General features: G+C 48.7%; 1 protein-coding gene across 1 annotated transcript in view; it reads right to left on the bottom strand.

Moving 5' to 3' along the window:
• The window catches only part of AMMECR1 (AMMECR nuclear protein 1), a 534,200-nt gene that overhangs the window by 298,430 nt on the left and 215,246 nt on the right, over nucleotides 1-20,524 (bottom strand). The gene's annotated exons all lie outside the window — the stretch shown is intronic.

Below are 20,524 nucleotides of genomic sequence, written 5' to 3'. Positions count from 1 at the left end.
GGATGTGGGCCGGGGACCACCGCTGACTACTTTGGCGCCGAGGAGACCTTCTCGGGCACGCTGGCGACTGCCTTAGGAGCGAAAGCCTTCGGCGCAGTCTTAGGCGGCAACGTGAAATGGATGGGCGTGGACGCCTTCAGTGGTTTCTCCACCGGTTTCGGAGGCGGAGGATCCGTCGGACTGGCCGACGCTGTTCCGTCCCTGATGCTCTGCAGGGAGTCCGTCACCTTCTTGGTGAACGCGGCGGATGGGCGCGCCGGTTCAATGGAATTCCTCGAGGCCACACCTGGAGACGACTCTCGGGGCGCCGTGTCCTTGGCCTTGTCCTTGTCCTGCTGACGCGGAGTTGCGAGACCCTTCGGGTCATCCAGCCGTTTCTTCGGGTCACCGAGATCTTTCTTCAGATCGCCGATAGCCTTCTTCGGATCGCTGAGGCTTTTGCCGGCGTCGACCGTCTTCGGCGCCGACGCACTCGGCTCGACCACCTTTACTTTAGTCTTCAGCGCGGCAGACTTCGTCTCGACGCCCTTGACTTGAGCCTTCGGCTCGACAGCCACCTCCGACTTCTTTGGCGCCGAGGGCTCCGAGGCCTTGGAGCCGACCAAAGCGATGCGCATTTTCGGTTTCGAGGATGGCACCTGCGCAGAGTCTGGAGTCGAGACCGTAGATTTCACTTTCGGTTTCGTTTTTCCAGGGAGTGGCTCGGCAGCAATGTCTGTGGCCGAGCCCGAAGGCGGGGCCGTCGAACCCATAGTGAGATCTTGGGTAAGGCCCAATGGCGATTCCTCGACCTGAGCCTCATGAATTGGCACGGCCCCAGAGTCAGTTTGAGGAAGCTCCTCATCCGAGCTATCCTCCATGGCCCCGAGGGCCCCGTCGTCTCCTACCTAGTCGACGACTTCTTCGGCCTCGAACATCTCTGCATCCGCGTCGTAGTCTTAGTCGACGTCCGACGCAGGGTTCGACTCAGTAACGTCCTGGATAGAATAGTCATCGACATCCCCTGTATCGAAGATGTCCACAGGTGCCGGTGCAGCATGCTGGGCCTCCTGGCGCGCCGCTCGTCGAAGCTTAAGCATCTTCTTGGACCTGAAGCGTGAACAAGCCATACACTTGGCTTCATCGTGGTCTGGTGACAGACACGTTGCACACCGGGTGGACGTCGATGTGGGGATACTTCGAGTTGCAGACGGGACATCTCTTGAATGGACTTCGGTCCATGATGGACGGTCGATAGGACTGGAGCGTCGACTGGGCCTTCCGCGCCGAGAGCACGCGGGTGTAGAGAACCCGGCTCGGAACCGAGCTGGAAGAACTAAGACCGAACGCAAGACTATACCGACGTATTAGACTAAAGACCTTTTGGTCTCAAGAAAGTTTTCTATCGATTCAGACTAGAGGGAACCCCAAGACATCCGAACCCAATGGCGGAAAAAAATAATCTGAGGATGGAGTCGATGCCCATGCGCACTGTAGTCCAGGGGAGGAGCCACCTATCTCGTGATACTTCAAAGACTCTTCCAGGACAACAATGTGCAATCATCCGGACCAAACACTAGGCGGCGATCTATGCACAGATATGAATTCAGCAGCCCACATGCCTCGAACCAAGCTTTTCCTCGATTGAAGGAAGGCTTTCAATGCCGAAAGAATCGCTCAGAGCTCAAGCAAGCTGACTGGTCTCTGGCTGAATCCGGACTAAATGAGACCTCTGATCTCCACCTCTCCCAGATGGCCACCCCATCCTAGGAGTGACGACATCGGTCAGTATGGTGTGATCTGGTTGGGATGGGGAGAGGGATCTGCCTCTGATCCAATCGCGGTCGTTCATCTACCACAGCAGATCTTGAGCAGTTCCATCTGAAATCTGGATCATGGAGAGATTCCCGTGATGCTGCGCCCACTGGAACTTCAGGTCCCACTGTAGAGACTGCATTTGTCATCTGGCATGTGTCACAAGCAGGATGCAGGAGGCCATCCGCCTCAGCCACTCAACTAAATCAAGGATGGAGGCAGACACATCGTTATCATAGCCTGAATATCCTGGACTCGCCATCCAGCAGGACAGTCCTGAAAAGCTCAGATGAGACATCGGCACTTTGATAGTGAAACTCAAGAAAAGGAAGACGTAGGCCATAGTCTGGAGGTGAAAGATGGCAGCCTGGGAGAGCTCGCCTTTAACAGCCAGTCATCGACATATGGGAAGACTGCCAACCCGGATCTGAGCAGATGAGCTGCAACCACCACCATCACCTTGGTGAACACCTGAGGGGTGCTGGTAAGGCCAAAGGGAAACACTGAACTGAAATCGCTCTTGGCCTACCGTAAACCGCAGGTAGCCCCGATGAGTAGGCAAGACAGGAATGTGAAAACAGGCATCCTGCAAATCAACGCTAACATCCAGTCTCCTGGGACTAGGGTAGACCAGACCCAAACCACAGTGAGCATCCTGAACTTTTCCTTTTTGAGGAAGTAGTTGAAGGTTTCATCTAGGATAAAACTAAGGCCAATGTCCTTTTCAATGTCCAAAAAGTAGCAGGAATAGCAACCTATTTCTGGTGCCAGAACCCTCTATATGGCAACCTTAGCCAAGAGTGCCCAAATTGATGCCTGAAGCAAGTTCAGGTGGTCCTTCAATCAGCAGGTCAGAAGCATTGACGGAGGGGCAGTCTCAAAAGGTAGGGAGTAGCCCTTTCGGACTGTGAAGAACTTGTCCGATGTGATGTTTTGCCAGTTATGGGGGTGATGGCAGATCCTGCCACGAACCAGCTGCCCATGATCCTGAAGGGTCAGACTAGGAAGGTTTAGAGGCTGCAAGGGGAGGAGTCCACTGATTGGACCTCTGGACGCATGATCCCTGGGGTCAATAGGAGGTGTATCCACGGGTGCACAGAGGTAGCTGAACTTGTGGTCTTTTGGCTGGGGTAATGCTCGTACAGCTGAAAGCCTCTTGCATGTCAGCAAAATGGAAAAGAAGCAGTTGGTCTTTAAGAGAACGAAGGACTTGGCCGCGGCCGGCGAGTCCTTAAATTGCTGTATCCCTGGTCTCCGAAGAGACTAGTGCATTCCAAGGGCGGTTCAGAAGGGAAGCCTGGACATTTGCAGGAAAAGCCGGACGTAGTCAGCCAGGTGTGGCATTGAATAGCCATTGTTTACAATAGTGCTTTGCCCAGCAGTGTCATGCCCACAACAAATGGTGAACTTGGCCACATCTCGCCTGTTGGGAGAGAAAGGCCCGGGTCTCCTCCATGACCTATTGCAGCACCAGTGCAACCGTTTCTCACAAAAAGAGCTCGTAATGGCCCAATAGGCATGCAGAGTACACTGACTCCAATGCAAGGCTGGCATAAGAAATAAGCCTTCTTGGCAACTAGCCAGCCTCTTGGACTCTGTCTGGGTTAGCGGAAGGGAATGCACCTTGTGAGGTAGAGGCTTGGACCACTAAGCTCTCGGGGTAGGGTGTTTGGTGAGGAATTTCAGGTTGCCCTGTGCAGAGCGATGGCAGCGGGTGATGGCAGCGGGTGATGGTCCTATTTGCAGGAGCACCTGTGGCTGGACCAGGTGCCCAGGAGGAAACTAGTCAAGGACTCGGTGAAAGGCAAGAGGGGTTCAGAGAAGGAGAGACCCGGCTGCAGGACCTTCGGCAACATGTTTGCCTTGACGTCCACCGAAGGAAGCTTAATTTCCAGGACCCTGGGCTGCCCTTCTCACAACCATAGCAAGTGAAGCTTCCTCCTCCATAGCCACAGTGGGGGAGAAAGCAGGCCAAAATCCGGGGAGGTTTGTAGTTCACTGGTCTCACCTAGTTCCTCATACCAGTCCATTTGGTGCTCAGGCTGCTCTTGTAAAGGGTCTAGGTACCCCACCCAATCCTACTTCATTCCTAGCCCCTCAAAAGACGACTGAGGAACTGACCAAGGACCCAAACTTGCCATCATCACTGAAATCTGGGTCTAAAGGTGCTGATTCGGCTCGCCGAGGATAAGGTTGTAACTGGAGCCACAGAGGACCGGCAGCAGTGAGAATCTCAGCTTGGGGTATGAGGAAGGTCACAGGGGTACAACAGGTGCCGGTCTAGTGCCACAACCGGCTCAATTGAGTGCCATCATCGCTAGGGCCAGAGCCAACAGCGTGAAACCCGATGGAGACCCTCCTGAGCCTCAGAGGCCTGAACGCGGGCCGGGAGGGTCAGGTCACCCAAACAGGAGGCACATGTCATAGAAATCTTTAAGCTGAGCGGGTGGCATTTTGGCTCCTGGAAATGGAAGGAGGCAAAGCGGATCCAGGCGCAGGGTACGCAGAACAAGGCCTAGAGCGTTGAGGCTCTTCTATCACTTCAGCCAGTAGACAGGGAGAAGAGGAAGCCCGCTTCGATCTCGTGTTTCCCATGCCTCTGACCAACTTCATGGCTTTGTGCAAGGGGCAGGGACTTAGGACTCCCGAAGCATCGTCCGGACCTTCCTCTCGACCTGGACCAGGAACAAGACCTCCGGGGTGAGCAACATGGACCTGAATGCTGGGCCCAAACAGCTTCAGGGATCGCTCCTGCAAAGCCTTTAGACTCATAGCCCGTCAGAGCATGACCATCATGGGTACGCTACAGAGAAATTATGTGTGGATACGTCAGCGGCATGGCATTTTGGCAGGCGCTGCACGCTTTGAATCCAGAAGTCTTCTTCGACAGAGGGGAAAACTACTCAACAAAACATTTTTTTAAAAAGCCTGTCAAAAAGTGAGAAGGTAACTACATGGATCTGAGCTAGCTGGTGCGGAAAGAAAAGAACTGACATCAGTGCGCCGAGGTGGTGCCTTTATAGGTGATGCGGATGTCACTTCTGATGCGGACTATGTCAAAGTCGCATGGAGCCGACCAACAGCACCTACCAGTGTGCAAGGGTTTTGCTCCAGCAAAAGTTTCTGGATCTAGCATGACTCCTGGGAGATTCTATGGGAAGGAATCTGCAGCTAGATGTCCATCACATACACTCATGAACCTAACTAGCTCTGGAAGCCCGGGAGGCAAATAATACTCCCAGAGTTCTAGAAAACTGTTGCACGCACTCTAATACAGGACACTGTGCGTCGAACTACTATGAAATCTAGAGGCACTGTGCAGATGTGTGTTGCCTTCATGTGCCACCAAGTAATACCCTAGAGTTAAGTGCTGCGTTGCGCGCCATCTTACCAGTAGACATGTATTTTCATTGGCATGGCTGCAGTAAAGGATCACGGATTAGAGATAGAAGGGAAAAAAGCGCTCTACTTCTGGCCCTTTAGATTATTAACAACTTTGAGCTTGTGCTTGCCTGGGAATTTGAAGGGGCAGTCTACCAGCCTGCACAAGTGCAGATTCATCCATTTCACAATAAAAGGAGGATTAGGGCTGAATAGACTAGTAACCAGTACAATGTGGGGAGGGGGTGAATGAGCAAGCGAACCCCAAAATAATTGCACCTCTGACAGTTTTCCCAAGAGCACAAATGAAAAAGCGGATTTAATACATGCCTCCTCCACGCGACTATGGTGGTTTCTGAAGGCAGTTGGTGGTGTGGTGTTCCGAGTTACAAGGCGCTGATTGGCCACCACAGCCCGGGCTCTCAGCCAACCAGATCTGCACATTTCATGCTGCTGTGGAGATGCAAGCTTCGGCTGGGGAGAGGGCAGTGCTGCAGTAAGAATGGCAGTGGAGGAGGGTCATTTGCCCTCATTTTGTTTTTTACCATTAAACAAGATGCCTGTACTGTCATGCTCGCTCTCAGCATGTAGTGGATGCCTAGCCGAGAAGCTGCAGACTGGTTTCTGAAGCCAGCTGTGTGCACGTTTTTTATGTACTGTGAGGTTGCCAGTGATAGTACATGTTCCCATGTCTCTGAAAAAGGTAAAAACGAGATAAGAACCAAAGAGTGATGTGGGAGCTGGAACAGGCAAGCAGTGACCTGGGAGAAGTAGTGGGAGCAGGCAAGCAGTTTTGTGGGAGGGGGTTGCGGAGACCAGGGAAGACCAAGCAAAATAATCTTCCAGGAGCAAGAAACAAAGAAAGTAGATCCAAAGAACTACCTTATATGTGGAAAAGTGTCACGCCACATGTAAGAGGGCGGTGCTCTGTGGGAGTAAACCATAGGCAAAAGGGCAGGACAATGAGGGAGGATTAACCTTTGGTAAGCAATCACTTTTTAAAGGACAATTGAAGCAACCAATTTAAAGAGATAGGCAGGCTTACGAGCCCACAGTGTAGATACAGGATGCTTCGCAGAGCTGCGCTGCCTAGGCTCAACCTAAAAACGGTCCAGAAGGCATCCAATGTTCATCTTGGAAGCTTTCAACGAGTTAAGAATGCTGGAGTTGTATAATTGACTCATGTTTTCAAGCTCAACTATATACCAAGAACATGTCATGAGTTTCTTGATGTTTAATCATAGGACATACCAGAGCAGGAGCCCTAGGGAGGGAGGCAACTTCCTACCCGGATTTTGCGTTAACCCATTCCAGCAGTGCTTGGCTGTCTTCAATAACCAATGTTGTGGTCCCTTCTAGTTTTGTCACCAATTGATGCAATCTATTGTAAAGGTGCCTGCAAGATTTCCTTCAGGTAACCTAGCTCACTTGACTGCTCCATGGCACCACCCGTTGGAGAAGCACCGCTATATAGTCTGATTTGAAATCAGGCACTCCCATGTCTCTCAACAGGAGCACTGATAAGTACACTTCATTGGCTTTCCTAAATGAATTATAACGGACAAGCACAATCAAGTTGTCGTTGAAACCTTGGACCTGAAGGTACGCACAAAATACCTCAACAGACTTGGTCTTCCACAGCTATCTGATGCAGACGCACAGAGATTAGGGCAAGAAGCATCGCATAGATTGAAATGTAGGTCAAATCAATGAAAGATAAAGACCCGGATGGGTACACAGCCACCTTTTACCAGTCTTTTCTAGAGCAGCTGAAACCTACCATGAAGAGGGTGTTCAATTAATTTGCGGAAAATGGGTTGGTATCACAATCCATGTCGGAAGCCAACATAATAGTCTTCCCAAAGGAGGGTAAGGATCAGATGTCACCCAAGAACTACAGACCCATATCCATTATTACTGTTGATTGCAAAATATATTCAAATTTCTTAGCAGCCAGACTAAATTCCGTCCTACCCAACCTAATAAGCAACTCATAAGTGGGTTTCCTAAGGACCCAGATGACCAACGACAACGCCAGACTTCTCTGCCACATACTAGAATATACAGCCAAAAAAGCAGAGCCAGCTTTAGCTATTATCCTTGATGCCGAGAAGGCCTTCGATGGAGTATCATGGACCAATGCATGCAATCCTTAGGTGAAGGATATACAGAAGGTGATGGCTCTGTATGGGGACCCAAGAGCCTGTATTGTCATTAATGGGTCACTCTGAACCACTTACGCTACAACGCAGCACTAGACAGGGCTGCCCACCGTAACCCTCACTTTTTCTGCTGGCATTGGAACCCCTGATCAACGACATCAAGGAAAAATTGTAATAAAACTGGCTGCATAAGGGGATGACATCCTAATTGTAACGGAGCAACCAAAGACCTCAATTGAGGCCCTGATGGACACCATAGTTGTATACTCGGGTCACTCAGGATATAAGCTCAACAGGGATAAATCAGAATGCAAACCCCCGAACATCCACTGCACTAGGGACATCCTAGGGGGAATCGGGCCTGGCAAACAGGGTTTATCAAATATCTAGGTATACATTTTGGAAACTACCTCATGAGCACACTAGGCCACAATGAGAAACTATTGCTAGAAAAATTAAAGAAACTCTTGAAGGCCTGATACCCGAAATGTATAACTTGGCGGGGCAGAATCTAAACGATGTAAATGTATTGCGTAAATGTATTGCGACTTATATAGCGCACGTATCACCCGAAGGCATCAAGGCGCTTGCCTTGGGAACCCGTCCTGGCTTTTCCCTGTGAGATAACCCCTACTGGGCATCGCCCAAGGTGAAAGCCAGGCATCCCGCAGCAGGTGGGCCGCCGTAGTGGAGATTAAGCAAGCTATTGCCCAGAGTTGCAGCGTGGGACCCCATGATTAGAGCAGGCACCGAGGGGAGAATTATCGAGTCCGTGGACATTTTTGGGCTCAGGACCCTGCCGAGTCGGGAATTGAACCCTGGTCCCGGGCCAGACCTCTGCATCAGGGTCTGCCGCTCTAATCAGTGAGCCACACTCCTCCATTCGAACGATCAAAATGATGATCACCCCCATTGGTCAACTACCTGGATCAGTATGCTCCCACTCCTACTCGCAGATTACTTCCACCGTAAAGAAGATATCCTGATCACTAAATAAATGCCTATGGCGAGGGAAGAAGGCACGGATAAGCATCAAAAAACAGACTGGAGAAAAAAACTGGGAGGGGTACATCTAGCAGACTTTAGAATCTTCCAAACAGCCTTTCTGGCAAAACAAGGGGCTTACTGGATATCACCTCTTCATGGATACACAACGGTATGGCTACAAGTCGAGAAAGCCATACTGAACAATTTAAATTCAATGGCGCTTTTAACAGCTAATAAGCAACTTCACGCCCCCAGTTCCATTTTTAAAAACACAAAAATTGCCCTACTAAGATTAGATAGGAAAATGGAGAACAGCATAAAGGGCTCCAATTTCGAGTTACTCTGGGCCAATAGCAATATCAGATATAAGGGGAAACGCCTAGCCTTTGACACATTAATAAAGAGAGGCCTCTCCCACCCACAACAAATAGAAGGGGGATATCCCACCACGTTTGCTTAACTGAACTCTAGACCTAACCTATCATACATTGAGTTCTAAGACTTTCTGAAAATCAAAACAGCCCCATCCAAAGCCAAACTATCGCCCACCAAACCGTCAATCCCACAGTACATTGCAAAAATCAACAGACTACGTCACCAGGTATCACACCTCTACAAACCTCTATGCCCAAACTCAACCAAACTTAATGACAAGACAATTAACTATTGGGTAAAACAGGAGGGGCGTGGCTACGCCGTGAACGGGATGGCTGCACGGAGCTGAAGCTCTTCCGTGCAAGTGACCGTTTCCCAGCCTCAGATACGGCACAAAACCCTGTGATTCATTGCTGAACATCGGGTGCCCACAACTATGACTGCTGCAGCGTGAAATGCAGTCCGGCAATGAAGATAGGGTCGAGACTTGCCCCGCTCCTGGTCGGAGCGTCCAAAACAAAATGGTGGCGGCGCAGACTGTGGAGAGAGCAGAGCCCACGGCAGAGTGAGGAGGCAGCCCAGGATCGCCACGAGGGAGGCGCGGTAAGTGCTAGGGACATCTCGGGGCAGGCGGAGCTCTCCCGGCAGCAGAGCGTGCATTCAGCGGTAGGGGGGGTCCATTTGACCTCCTGTGCGGCACGTGTATTGAGCCCAGAGAACCGCGAGTGTAAGCTGCAAGGCAGTGGTGGCCTCGCTAACCTTACCGCATTGGGCCCCGACACCGGCACTCACTGCTGTAAATTTGCAGCACTCCCGAGGGCAATGATTATACTGAGCTCCGGCACCTGAATCCATGCGGGCACCCCCCCCCCCCCCCCCCTCCCCCTCGCTGCCTACCTGGAATCTGCAGTGCTTTCTGCGGCTTGCCTTCCACTGGAATAAACGGGCCACTTCAGCAACTGTCACCCTAGCCACCAAGGTGCCCGCTCAGGCATATCCTGGCATTTGTCTGCCTTGTGCCCCTCCTGCGTCTATCTTGGCAGCAACTCAGTGAGCGCTCTCTCTCCTATGCTGCATAGACTGTGGGGTATATCACATAATCCTCTGGAGTCCAGTTTATCACGATCCTTGCCAGAACTATCTTTCACGCTCTTGAAACTGCCACCAGGTGGGCCAACACACTACTTGTATTGCACGGCGTTTCCTGCAGCCGCACACCAGCAGCCCCACTCCCAGGCCATAATCTCGCCTCCTCCATCGCGTCTTCTGCGCAGTTGCGGCATGGGCCGCAGAGACCCTAAACAACGCGTAATTCCCTTCGAGAAAATTGCTGAACCTACCCGTGATCAGCCTAGCGACATGGCGGAAGGTAGGCAACCCCGTCTACCTCGACAGACGACGCTGCCCATCTGAATCCATTACTGCTGGAAATAAGGACGAGATTCAAAGTGCTGGAAGTCAGTTTTGACTCTTGGACAAACATAGCAGACCTGGGCGCAAAGATCCAGGTACACGATTGACGTCTTGATGTGGTAGAGTCCCGCACGTCCGACCTGGAGGATGGAATGGCGCAATCAGTGAAAAGGATAGATCTCATGGAACGGATCCTAAAGGAGGTTGCGTCGAAGAATGAGGATTTGGAAGCTCAAAGCAGTCGTAACATCCGCCTCATGGGTGTGCCTGAATCCACTGCAACTGGGCGCATGGACAATCTGTTAGAGACGATACTAACCGACCTGTTTGGAAAGGAGGCCTTCGCTCCTGGCTTTGTGGTGGAACATGCCCATAGGTCACTTGGCCTCCGCCCCAACCCGGGATGCCCGTCTAGACACAATTGCGCGAATAATAAACTTCAGAGACAGGGATACAGCACTGTGACTGGCACGCGAACAGGGCAAACTCTACTGGCAGGGCTCCAAATTGTCTCTATACCCGGATTTCACTGCTCTGGTTCAAGATGTGTATAGGAAATATCTTGGAGTAAAAGCAGCGCTCAGGAACCTTGGGTTGAACTACCTATATCCTGCCAGTCTGTGGGTGGAGATAAACGGGCAGGCCCGAATCTTTGAAAACCCCACAGAAGTACAGGAGTTTTGTTGCAATTATAAACTTAATCATAAACGTCCTACAGAGACAGACCGACACCACTTCACCACTGAACAGTAATTCAGCTGTCAGTGTGGATTTATTCTCCAATTCTGGTCATGGCTGACTTCACTTGATTCCTTTTTCTATGCCGTTCACTGGATAACTTGTTGTGAATGCTGGAATTTACCATATTGCACATAATTAGTGTTAAGGTTGCTGGGCCGTCGGATAGCGATCAGCCCCGAGATAGCATTGGTGACAATAGACTGTACCACATTTGTTTGAGTTTTACTATTTTTTAGAATGGTATTGGTACTATTGGCTGTTTTGGTAATGTTGGTATTGCCTCTCCGGATGGGGGGGGGGGGGGGGGGGGGGGGGGGGGGGGGTTGAGGGGGTTGGAGGCAGGAGGGGTTTTGATCTTATTGCAAAGCACTGAATCGAAGTTACATTTGTTAGTTACAATGGTGCGCGGGTGCGACTCTTGGTTCATCTTAATTACTCAGACTACCTCCATGGGATGACAGGTTACAATGACGGCCCGTCGAGCGTCACACTGGCTACATGGAATGTTAGGGGCTTAAACAATACACGGATAATGGACAACTTGGAAAAGACGCCAAGTTGTCCATTATCTACTTAGAAACGGGGTTGATGTGGCCTTTTTTCAGGAGACACCTCACTACCAGCGACGGGGCCCGGTTTGCATCTTCCTGGGGCCTTAACAGATTTTTCAAACTACAGTAATTATGCCAGGGGTACGGCCATCCTCATACATAAGCGATTCCCCTTTAAGTGTTATACAGTAATCTATGACTATGAAGGCAGAAAAGTAAACGTAGTGGGCACACTATTGAACCGCAAACTGGCGTTGGTATGTATATGGCCCCAACATTGATTCCCCCGGTTTCTCCTATATGTTACTCTATATTGCTGCAGCTGGGCCTGGTGCCCCTTCTCGTGGGGTCTGAGGGGTGGTGGGGGGTGGGGTGGGGGTTCAACATTACCCTACACCCGCCCTCCGATAGTACTTCCATTGTCCCGGACTCCAAGCCTCGAGCACGTAATGCTTTGAAATCCTTATGTGAGCATTTCTCTCTCCTGGACATAGGCCGTGCTCGAGATCCAAGTCACACTACATACACTCATTACACTAGTCTACATGACACGTGGACCAGACTCTACTATTGGTTAGCCTCGCCGGAAATCTCCTGCTGGTTTCATAAACTGCAAACGCTACCCAGAACATATTCGGATCAATCCTTGGTACCGATGTCCCTGAAAATCTCACGCCCAAAAGGTTTTGAGAGACAGTGGAGGTTCCCAAGCCGTGCCCTACATGACAAGGTATTTAGACAAGAAATCCATGAAGCGATTGAGGATTATTTTGAAATAAACACTGGGTCGGTGGACACGGAGGCCATGTTGTGGGAGGGATTCAAGGCTTACATGCGGGGGGTATGCATGTCCAAAAGCTCTGGAGTACTGCGCGATATACGTTGCACGCTTGCAAAGGGAGCTTGGTGCCCTGGACACTGAACAAAGTGTATCGGCTGAGCCGAGTTATAGTGCAAAGAGGGCGGCTCTACTCCTGGAACATGGGAAAACTGCTTAGAGGGAAATCCTGTACATGGGGAAAGACCATAATGCCAAGGTGTATGGAGAAGGTGACCGCCCTGGTAGGATTTTAGCACAAATGATAAGACCCCCCTACAAGAAAGCCAATATTACCGAACTTCAATCATCGACTGGACAGCATGCCACAGACCCTTTGGAAATCCAGGAGTAGTTTCTCTCTTACTTTAAAATGCTATACTCCACAAGACTGGGACATGACCGCACTGACCAGGAGGCCCACCTATCTGAGGTTGCATTAGTACACCTTGAAAAGTTTATGCAAGACTTTCTGTCTGTACCCATTACAGCAGAAAACAGATGAAGCCATTACTTCCCTGAACTCATCTACCGCACCCGGGCTTATTGGGTTCACCGGGAAATTTTACAAAGCCTACAAGGATCTACTGATCCCTCAACTCCTGGATATGTATGCCGAGGCATTGGAGAAACAGGTTCTCCATTCCACTCTCCATGAAGCGGTCATAACTTTACTCTCCAAACCCGGGAAGGACCCCCTGCTGTGCGGCTCCTATCGCCCCTTGTCCCTTCTTAACCTGGATTACAAAATACTTGCTAAGGCACTACCATGCCTCCTCTCCCTCATGATGGAATCTATTGTCTCCCCGGCCTAGTCAGGATTCATATCTACAGCATTCAACCTCAATAAGGGACCTTATTTAATACCCTGCACAGAATAAATCCAGACACACCTGCAGCAGCTATCCAGCTGGACACCAAAAAAGCTTTCGACTCCCTGGAATGGCCCTTTTTTCTTTCTATAATGCAAAGAATGGGTATGCCGCATGGCTTCATCTCCACTACGGCTCTGTTATATAGTCAACCCACTGCTAGGCTCCGGCACAATGGCACTCTGTCTGCACCCTTCCCACTTTCCCGTGGCACACGGCAGGGGTGCCCATTATCACCCTTGTTTATAATGCCCCCTGATACGACACCTTCAGGAGAAGCATCTACGTAGAGCCGCACAGGCCAGTTATTGGTCTCTTTATAGGCTGATCACACGATCCTATAAGTTTGTGACCCCTGGACAAACGTAGACCCACTTATAAGAGATTCTCAGATTTGTTACCTTCTCCGGATTGGGGATGAATTGGCATAAATCAGCCATTTTCCCCCTCACAAGTAAAACTGCCCAATGGGAGCTGGTGTTTCTGCTGGAGTGGTGCTCAGGTTCAGTGAAGTACCTGGGGGTGGACATTCATCTTGAGACTGACCAAATTATCCGTTGCAATTATGGCATGGCAATCTCTAAACTTGAGGCGCAAATAGACCACTGGCTGCAGCTCCCTCTCTCCATGGCGGGACGAGTGGCCCTCATTAAAATGATTGTACTCCCGAAGTTTATGTATTTGTTTAATAACATCCTGATACCATTTACAACTAAATATTTTAGTACTCTTCGCACTCAGTTGATTGGATTGGTCTGGGGCAATAAGACACCCAGAGTGAGATGGCAGATCATGACACTCCCATGCGATAGAGGAGGGTATGGCGTCTCGGATCTACAACTGTACTATCTGGTGGTACAGTGCAGCTTTGCACAGACATGGTATCACCCGGATGCCAGGATCACTTTGAGACCAGAGTCAGATTTTGTTCTACCGGACACCCTGGCCGCAGTTTTGCCCCTTGGTGTTCCGCAAGATCCCAAAGACATTCAGCCGGTTTCCACAACCAGTTGGGCCTGGGCTAAACTGGGCCGTCTCACTAACACCCAGACGGTTTACTCATCCGACCTGCCACTCCCTAACGCAAAATGGCAGCCCATAACAGGCAAGAAGTTAGTACAGAAGACTTGCACAAAATTCAATATTGTCAAAATGGGTGACTTGTTTCCTGTAGGCCATATATTTGACCCAGACGCGCCCTCCTTTTCAGACTTGACCTTCATGGACAGGTTTGTTCTGGCCATACTTCGGTATACGCTCAGCCCAGTTCCCAGACTACCCACTGGTGTCTCCGTCCTTCCCACCACTCACAATGGTTATAGGTAGTAGCAGGGAGGTCCATTTGATATCCCAACTTTACAAAACATGTGCTGACTTAATCACACTGGACGATAGGGTACGCACTGCTTGGGAAGAGGACTTTGGCAACTCAATATCTGACAAACAATGGACAGCTTGCTGCAAAGTGACGAAAACAGTATCATTAAACAGCAGGCACAAGCGGATACATTTCAAGTTTCTACGCAGAATATATGTCACCCCGGCAAGAGCACACAGGATAGACCCCACTAGATCTGATCATTGCCAGCGATGCCATTCCCCTCAAGCAGACTTCGCACACCTAGCCTGGAGGTGCCCATGCATACACATTTTCTGTGTGGAATTACACTGTACACATTGAGCAAGATAATACAGGTACCTATGAACCCACTGCCTGAGATTGCACTCATGGTATATGTGGTCCAACTCCCTCTTAAAGTTCGCAGATTTGCAGCCATAGCTTTACTCCAGGCCAAAAGGGAGGTAGCAATACACTGGGGCGGCAAAAGGGCTCCAACAAAAAAGGAATGGATCCAAAGCTTGGCTTTCTGTTCTACAAGAAGTGATCAGTATGCTGACAATCCCTCCCTCCTCCAGGCCTAGAGACATCTGAGGCCCCTTAAGGCATTCCTCACAGCACAACAGCAAGCCCTCCCACCCCCAACGCAGCGGGAGCGGGGTATCGTACCAGCTGGGGTAGGCTAGGCTGACACCTAACCCGTGCTAACACCTCAAAGCATGATGCATCCACTTCTTAGGACATCGGTCCATTCTTATTTGGAAAGTTGGCTAATGGGTGAAGGGGGAAGATAGGTTTACAGATGCACTGATTGTATTGTTGCTCGAGATGGGCCTTGATTGTATTATATGTATATTACATCATAAGTTGCATTACCTACTGTGTAGCAAAGGTAACTAATATTGACCATGCCTCATGATCGTACCCAAGATGTCCTTTATTTGAAATCCGTGCCTTGTTTTATCATATCAAAATGCTAAATAAAGTTATACAAAAAAAACTATTGGGTAATACAAAGCAATAACACACTAAATGAGCAAGAACTGGCTATATTATGGTCCTCTGCCTCACGTAATAAAATATCCCTGGTCTTATCACAAACAAAATTCTGGCAACTCCATAAGGCTTTCTGGAGCCCTGCACGCTTATCCTCACTAGGCCTCAGGGAAGATGACCTATGCTGGAACTGTAGCAAGGAAAAGGGGGACCTAGCACATCTGATCTACTATTGCCCAACACTCAAAACGTTCTGGGAAAAAATCTTTGGCTTCATAAATAAAGCACTAGGCTGCACAATGACAGCTGAATTTTCCTCCTTCGCCACTGCATCCATGACCACAGAACTAAGGTCAGAGCATGACAAAGACCTACTAGACCTGTTCCTGACTGCGGCAGTAAAAATGGTCCTGGCCAATTGGAAAGACACAATTAAGGCCTCATACAAAGGCAGGGTCCACTGGTTGATGCACCTCAGAGGCGTGGATAACATCGCACTACAGAACTCACACTGGAGGCCAGCAACCAGGGGGATGTGGAAGTCGCTCGACATGTATCTAGACTCTACGAACCCCCATGAAACCATTCTGGCTCTCTATACCCCCCCCGCCCCTTCCCTCCCTCGTGGGCAGTGGGGCCAGCGAGTTAGAACGCTACTACCATGGCCTAAGGGGCGTCGGGGATGGGGGGGTGGGGGCGCGGGGGAGGGAGGCAGACATGGCTACCAATCTTGCCACAAGCTAACCAGTGGGATGACTGCTTTGTCACGCGGCTATAAGACCAATTAGTCTCATTGCTACAGAACCACTTGTATCCTCTTCACCCCTTTCTTTCTGCTTTTCTTTCTTTCTATCATCCTTTGCCTAATTTTCCAGCAAGTCAATTCAGAAGGGATTAGCTAAACATATATTTCAAAGTACATGTAAACACTGCTCTACAAACTATGTTTGGCTAACATTGTAACAGAAATGTTAATGTATCTGCTTATTAAAAAAAATGTTTAATAAAATACCTTGAAATAAAAAAAAAAACAAATTTAGGATTAGAATCAGCGAATGATTATTACTGAGCTCAAGTTGAATATGGTGCAAGTAAAATTGTGCAATTACTGCATTGAAACCTTCTGGTCTTTCCTTTTTGCTCAAATGTTTTTCAATGCTTTACATATGCACAACGTAGGTGCATGCAGGTGTAAGTACACATTGAAAATAAACTGTCTGCAATTAAGAAAGAACAATGCATAGAAGCCAGTAAAGTATGTATCTGCCATCGCACAAGGCGATTAGGACGTGTGGAAAGGGTTCCTGATAATACATAAGTTACTTAGAAACCTGGACTAATTGCATGATCTATATGAAGCACACTAACTCTTTACAGAGTGCCTATGTGCAAGTCGTAGGGGCTAGAGATCTATTATCTGGGACAGTGATGATAATTAACAGAAGTTGAAAGATCGCCATATTATAGTACCATGTGTTTTATGGCCCTTAGGGACTTGTCGACACTGCTAAGTTAGCATGAGGATTGCTGCCAGGATTCTGCTTTTGCGCACGTTACTACAGGACTGTTTTTGCAAGACTGTTTGTGCCTTTCACATGAGAACGGTCTGCTTTTCGCGTTCTCTGTCCCTTGTTATTCTGTTCAGGTCAGTCCCAGCACCTAGACATAACCTGCTAAACACAGCTGCAATTTTGGAGACTCGTGTTCTGATATTATGCATGTCATTTTAACACACACTTGGAGAAAGCCTTTCCATGGAGAAGAGCTATGCCATTCCTATGATGTAAACCTTACATCCAGGCCTTAAAGTGTGGGGTCTGATGTCAAAGCCCAGATATGATTTTTTATATAAATACACTTTTTCCAGTCAAGGGGAGGCTGGTTAGGCCGTATATTCTATTTTCCACTGTCTATATATACTGACTTCCCCCTTAGTACTCTATGGAATTGTAACAATGCTAATTGTTCTAAATGTATGCATTGTGCTGCTGTAGTGGTTCGTATACTTTATTGTAGAGCACAATAGTTAAAATAAACATCTTGAACTATTTGTGACTCTGACAATTCTTATTGTGGACAAATAGGAGTGAGTGTGCGAAAGGGTAAGTCTTGCTACCGTGATTCCTGAGTGAGTCGGGAGTGTTGTGTTCTGGGCTGTCTAATCATTTGTAGCTTTGTGATTTTTGGACAATGAAAGACACTATAGCTAGTCGGTTTTGGGATTTAGGGTACTAAGGTGATAAGTTGGCACAGCCCTATACAGCGAGGTCCTGTTTTCCTGCACATAGTTCTGTGTAGGTGCAGAATGCCCGCAACACAGGTTGACAGTTGAGCTACCCAAAATAAAGCAGTGCAGAATCTTCCATTCTGTTATTCAGCAAGCTACATGTAAGTGATTAATTTTGCAATGCCATTCCACCTAGTGCTGAAATACCTGGAAGAAAAAAGCTGAGTTGTAAGTATTTGCTTGCCTTTTGAATGGATCTCCGATACATTGTTCTTGCTTTTTGGTGCAGATACAAATGTCAACACACCAACTCCTCTTCGCCGCGCCATACATAATCATTGGGGAGAAGGGTGTAAAGAGACACAGGAACTTGGGAGGGTCAGACACTAAGATGTCATGCTCTAGGCGGATATTTTCCAGTACTGATAAGACTCATTTTTTACTAGTAAAGATGTAAAATGCAAAAATGCTTTGGTTTTGTCCAAAGTTTATGTTGTTCTGTATAGTTTAAGATTAAGTTACTTAACTTGGGAGAAACACTTTTTGGTGGATCTTCCAACTGCAGATAACTCGCCGTTGGAATATCCTCAGGTGTTTACATAGATCACAAAACTTTAACAAAGCAGTGTACCTGCATGCCAATACACAGTGCCATGCGGCTCTGCATTTACTTTGTTTCATACTGAAAGGTCAAAGAGCGTATAAGGTGCTGGGATGGCTTTCTTGACACTGTCCATGCCAACAGATGAAAGGCCCAAACTTCAGACCACTAGTGTGCAGAGCTCTAGCTTGGGCCTTTTAGCTTGAAGGAAGAGTCCATTCAACAGAATGGGGATTTGGGAGGGCAGTGAAAAATCTGTGGTTAGATTATCTACCAGAAAGAGCTTTACCAAAGGTACCTTGTTTTTCTGATTGATTTTTCTCACCAGAGTCCTCAACCTTCGAATAAATACCAAACCAGTACTTCCTAAGGTGGAGGGTATGTGAGGAGACAGCCTTTATAACGCTGTCTTTACAACACAATGCCTTTACTTTGCATATTCTTTTCCAACCAATTAAATTAGACTTTTGGGGTGGGTAAGGATATTGAGTGGTGAGGGTGTTTGTTAACTTGCCACTCTCTTCCACTCCAAAATCATAAACAAGCATTTGCAATTCAATCGGTCTCGCTTTGGGGCATTATATGTATTTAGCTATGCAACAAAAACCAAGGAATAAAATACGACCCCACACTGTCCTTTCACAAGCATGCGCTTGCAACTGCAGGCATGTGTTTCCAAATCAAAACCCTCGGGAAATTCTTCGACCTACTTCCACTGGCTGCTAGAAAGACTGTTGCAGTGGCCCTAATCCTACCTCGCTTGGACTACTGCAACAGTCTATATGGCAGCAAGGCTGGTACTGAAGGTCCCCAGGGACTCCCCCCTCAGCTGCAGCACTCAAAAAGCTCCACTGGCTACCGGTTCACAAAAGGATTCTCTTTAAGGTCCTAACAACCACTTACAAAGCATTAAAAGAAACAGGCCCAGAATATCTAAGATCAAACATCAAGCCTTGCATAACCAAACACACCATGAGGTCAACATCAGAAAACCTATTAACTGTCCCCAACTTCAAACTGACCGCACTGGGAGGTAAGATTATGGCGGTACTAGGGACAAAAGCCTGGAACACCCTACCCTCTCAGTTGAAACATACAAACTGAACTAACCTTTAGGAGCCTCCTCAAAACTTGGATCTTCGCCTTCCCAGATCACTTAGCGCTATCTCCGATTTAAGATACCCTCATCATCGCCACATCCTCTGTATTGTATCACCAGTTGTTTCTTTTTCGCTAAGCGCCTAGATGCTCCCTGGAGTGAACGTTGCGCTATATAAATACCCTTTCATTCATTCATAAGCCTGGGTGCTGAAACATCTACTTTTCTTTAACCTGGAGGGAAAATAAGCACCAAACTACGAGACACGCAAGGTATGGGAGCACATGGAGAGAAATATTGCCTTTCAGCAGGAAATGGTATAGTCCAAAGCTCTGTTTATAATATAAAATCCGGGCCTTCGGTGATCATATCACAGAAAATACAAGATTTTAATCAATAGTCTACAGGTGCTCATAGTAGAACATTTCTATAGACTGGAATCTAGAGAATGCTTAAGTGATTCTGGGGGTCTCACTAGAACGCTGAGCAGACACGCCGTGAGGGCAACGGCTCCTGCTGCTCCTAACCATCCGCCATCACCTGCAAGCTTCCCCGAGCGCCGTGAGGGAAACGGCTGGGTCATACTACAACTCCCAGCTGCCCCAGCTACCGGCGCGGGAGTGAGGTCATCGGCGCGCCCGGAGGCGCCTTAAGTATAGGGAACGCCTCCCGTCCCGCGGGACGTGCGCTGGGAGAAGCCCGGGACAAGGGCGAGAGTCTGTGGCAGTCCGGGGCAGGAGGAGGCAGGGCAGGGCCATCCCCCCTTCATTTTGCTACTTAAGGTACTGTGCATGCATTGCTTGTTTTCCCAGACACATCAGTTATACTAATGGGGAAAAGGAAAATCCACCGAGCACGCTAATGAGACAGTGGGTGGGGTGGCAAAGGGTGGGAAAAAAGCAACAAGCATTTTCAATGCAATGGTTTCGCCTTTGGAAAAGTTTGAGCTATTGGCATTGTTAATGACAACATTTTTATTTATGTGTTGGTTTTGAAAACAGATAAATAAATGGCATTGTCACTTACATTGTTATTAGCTTAATCTCTGGAGTCTCTAGAACTCCATAGCACTCCCTAGCACTGTGCACTTCCTAGCTTCCCTAGTCCCTCCGCACCTCTTAGCATTGTGCACTCCCTAGCTTCCCTAGTCCCTCCGCACCTCTTAGCAT

The sequence above is a fragment of the Lissotriton vulgaris genome, chromosome 4_1 (assembly GCF_964263255.1).
Source record: "Lissotriton vulgaris chromosome 4_1, aLisVul1.2, whole genome shotgun sequence".
Lineage (NCBI taxonomy): Eukaryota > Metazoa > Chordata > Amphibia > Caudata > Salamandridae > Lissotriton > Lissotriton vulgaris.
Note: the sequence above shows the minus strand (reverse complement) of the source record. Positions and strands in the feature narration are given on the sequence as shown.